This window comes from Eumetopias jubatus, unplaced genomic scaffold, assembly GCF_037043125.1.
Source record: "Eumetopias jubatus isolate StellerSeaLion01/CBP00866 unplaced genomic scaffold, mEumJub1_p1.0 scaffold_5, whole genome shotgun sequence".
Taxonomy (NCBI): Eukaryota; Metazoa; Chordata; class Mammalia; order Carnivora; family Otariidae; genus Eumetopias; species Eumetopias jubatus.
In genome coordinates this window covers 48,727,892-48,732,318 of record NW_028274811.1, presented here as the reverse complement: position 1 = coordinate 48,732,318, position 4,427 = coordinate 48,727,892, and positions in this window count along the sequence as shown.

Below are 4,427 nucleotides of genomic sequence, written 5' to 3'. Positions count from 1 at the left end.
TTTGATAGGGATTGCATTGAATCTGTAGATTGCTTTGGGTAGTATGGACATTTTAATTCTTCCAATCAGTGAGCATAGTGTATCTTTCCAATTGTGTCGTGAATTTCTTTCATCGGTGTCTCAAAATTTTCTGAGTACAGGTTTTTCACTACCTTGGTTAAATTTATTTCTAGGTATTTTATTCTTTTTGATGTTATTTAAATGGGATTGTTTTCTTAATTTCTCTTTCTCCTAGTTAATTATTAGTGTATAAAAATCTGAAGGATTTCTGTATATTGTTATTGTAGCCAGCATCTTGACTGAATTCATTTATTAGTTTTAATAGTTTTTGGTGTAGTCTTTAGAGTTTTCTATATATAGTGTCATGTCATCTGCAAGTAGTGACAATTTTACTTCTTTCTTACAAATTTGGATGATTTTTTTTTCTTTTCTGATTGTTGTGGTTAGGACCTACAGTAATATGTTGAATAAAAGTGGTGAGGGGGACATCCTTGTCTTGTTGCGGATCTTAGAACAAAAGCTGCCAGCGTTTCACCATTGAGTAGGGTTTTAGCTGTGAATTTTTCACATATGACATTTATTATGTTGAGGTATGTTCCCTATATATGGACTTTGTTGAGAGCTTTATCATAAACAGAGGTTGAATTTTTGTCAAATGTTTTTTTTTTCTTTGCATCTATTGAGATGATCCTATGGTTTTTATCCATTTTGTTAATGTGGTATATCATGTTGATTGATTTACAGATACTGAACTATCCTTGCATCACCAAATGAATACTACTTGGTCTTGTTGAATGGTCCTGTTAATGTATTATTGCATGTGGTTTGCTAATACTTTGTTGAGGATTTTTGCATCTATGTTCATCAGGTATATTGGTGTGTAATTTTTTTGGTAGTATCTTTGTGTGGGTTTAGTATCAGGGTGAAAATGGCCTTAAAGAATGAATCTGGAAGCATCCCTTCCTCTTCTATTTTTTGGAATAGTTTGAGAGGATAGGTATTAACTCTTCCTTAAATGTCTGATAAAATTCACCTGTGAAGCTTTTTAGTCCTGGACTTTTATTTGTTGGAAAATTTTCGTTATTCACTGAATTTCAGTAGTAGGAATCAGTCTGTTTAGATTTTCTGTTTCTTCCTGATTTGGGTTTGGAAGATTGTATGTTTCTAGGAATTTATCCATTTCTTCTAGGTTGCCCAATATGTTGGCATATAATCTTTCATACTAGTCTCTCATAATTCTTTGTTTTCCTGTGGTGTCATTTGAAACTTCTCTTTGATTTGTGATTTTATTTGAGTCATCTCTTTTTTGTTTGATGAATGTGGCTGAAGATTTATCAGTTTTGTTTATTTTTTCAAAGAACCACCTCTTAGTTTCATGGATCTTTTCTATTGTTTTTTAGTCTCTTTGTCATTTATTCTTGCTTTGATCTTTGTTGTTTGCTTCTTTTTACTAACTTTGGCCTTTATTTGTTCTTCTTTTTTTATTTCCTTAGGTGTAAAGTTAGATTGTTTATTTGGGATTTTTGTTGTTGCTTGAGGTTAGCCTGTATAGCTAAACAGTTCCTTCTTAAAACTGATTTTCCTATGTCCCAAACTTTTTGAACTCTTGTGTTTCCATTTTCATTTGTCATCAGGAATTTTTAAATTTTCTCTTTAATTTCTTCTTTGACCCATTGGTTGTTTAGTAGCATGTTGTTTAGGCTTCTCATGTTTATTTTTTTCCCAGTTTTTTTTCTTGTAATTGATTTCTAATTTCATAACACTACAGTCAGAGAATATGCTTGATAAGATTTAAATCTTCTCAAATTTATTCAGACTTGTTTTGTGGCTTAACCTGTGATCTATCCCGCAGAATGTTCTATGTGCACTTAAAAAGAATATTGTTTCTGCTTTCTTTTAAGGTTTTATTCATTTAAGTAATCTCTACACCCTAAGATGGGGCTTGAACTCACAATGCTGAGATCAAGAGTAGATGCTTCTGAGCCAGCCAGGTGTCCCTGTTTTCTGCTATTTTTGAATGGAATGTTCTATATATATCTGTTAGGGCCATATGGTCTAATATGCCCTCCAAAGCTACTGTTTCCTTGTTGATTTTTTGTCTGGATTATCTATCCATTGATGTAAGTGACGTGTTAAAGTCCCCACTGTTATTGTATTGCTGTCATTTTCTCTCTTTATGTCTGTTAATATTTACCTTATATATTTAAGCATTCCTATGTTGGATGCATAGATATTTACAATTGTTATAGTTTCTTATTGGATTGGCTTGTTTTTACTATTATGTCACACCCTTGTCTCTTGTTAGGGCTGTTTTTAAAAGTCTACTTTGTCTGATAGGAGTACTGCTGACCCAGTTTTGTTATTTTTTCATTAATTTTTGTAGACTGTTTTTTCCCATTTTTTTCACTTTGAGTCTGTATGTGTCTTTAGGTGGGTTTTGTTTTTCTGTGCATTCATTCACCCTCTGTGTTTTGACTGGAGCATTTAATCCATTTACATTTGAAATAATTGATAGGTATGTACTTACGGCCATTTTAGTGATTGTATTCTGGTTGTTTTTGTGGTTCTGTGTTCTTCTCTTGTTCACTTCCCTTGTGATCTCATGACTTTGTTTAGTGTTATGTTTGGATTCCTTTCTTTTTATTTTTTGTGTAACTATCATAGATTTTTGGTTTGTGGTTACCACAAAATTAATATATAACATTCTGTGTACATAGCAGTCTATATTTGTACTAAATGAACATCAACTTAATATATTCTAAAAGCACTACACTTTTACTCTCTCCTCCATGTTTTATATATATGTCATATTCTACATCTTTTTATTTGGTATATCCCTTGACTAATTTTTGTAGAGAAAATTTACTTTATCACTTTTGTCTTTTAACCCTCATACTAGCTTTATAAGTGATTGATCTACTACTACCTTTACTGTGTGTTTGATTTTACCAGTGAAGTTTTTTCCTTTTATACTTGTCTGAGTTATAGTTAGGATCTTTTCTTTTCTGCTTACGGAAGTCCCTTAAGCATTTCTTTTAGGGCCAGTGTTGTGGTGATGAACACCTTTGATTTTTGTTTGTACAGGAAATTCTTTATGTTTTCTTCAATTCTGAATGATAATCCTACCAAGTTAAGTATTCTTGGTTGTAAATTTTCCCCCTGAGCACTTTGAATATATTATGCCACTTTCTTCTGGTCTGCCAAGTTCTGCTGAAAAATCAGCTAAGACACGTAGGGGATTTCCATCGTATGTAACTAGTTGCCGTTTTCCACATTCTCTCCTTACCTTTAATCTTTCACATTTTTATTATGTGTATTGTGGACTTCTTTGGGTTCATCTTGTTTGGGGCTTTCTGTGCTTCCTCACCATAGATGTCTTTTTCCTTCTCCAGGTTAGGGAAATTTTCAGCTATTATTCTTCAAGTAAGTTTTTTACCCTATTTCTCTCTCTCCTTGTGGGATCCCTATAAAGTGAATGTTAGTACACTTGATGGTGTTGCAGAGGTGCCTAAAAAAAAATTCTTTTTTTTTTTTTCTCTTCAGCTTGGTTTTCACTACTGTGTCATCCAGCTCTCAGATGTGTTCTTTTTTCATTCTCTAATCTGCTGTTGATTCCCTTTAGTGTATTTTTTATATAAGTTATTGTATCCTTCAGTTCTGCCTAGCTCTTTTTTACATTTTCTATCTCTCTGTAGAAGTTTTCACTGAGTTAATCGTTCTTTCAAGTCTGGTGACTACCTTTATGACCATTACTTTGAAGTCTTTGTTAGATTGATTGCTTATCTGTGCTTTGCTTATCTTTTTCTGTGGTTTTGTCTTGTTCTCTTATTCAAATTATATTCCTCTGTCTCATCGTTTTGTTTGACCATTTGTGTTTGTTAGTATCTATTAGGTAGATAGCTGTGTCTCTTGGTCTTGAAAGTAGTGAGTGGCCTTATGACCTCTGGTGCCCAGTAACATTGTCACCCTTCCCCCTGGTCACCAGAACCAGGTGCTCTAGTGGTGTACCCTTTGTGAGCTACATGCACCCTCCTATTGTGAGTCAACCACAACTGTTAAGGATGCCCACTTGGCAAGGCTGGCCCTCAGCCTGGTTGTCTGTAAAGACCAGTGCAACTGCTATGTGCTCACTGGTGGGCAGGGTTAGCTCCTGGCACAGATGAGTGAGAAGCCTCGCTGTATCTACTATGGAGGCACTGGTAGATGGGACTAGTTTCCCCAAACTCCAGAAAGGAATTGCTCTTGAAGGTGCTTGCTGTGGCTGGGGCTGCCAGCTGAATGTGGTGGGGTTGGAGCTTCTTTGGAGGGGTGTCTGATAGAAAGGCCATTTGGGTAGGGTAGGCCCAAAGGGGAATGCATGGTGGGGCAAGCAGTGCCAGCAGGGTAGATGGAGAGTGTCAGAGCTGGTTCCAGAAGCGTCCAGCTAG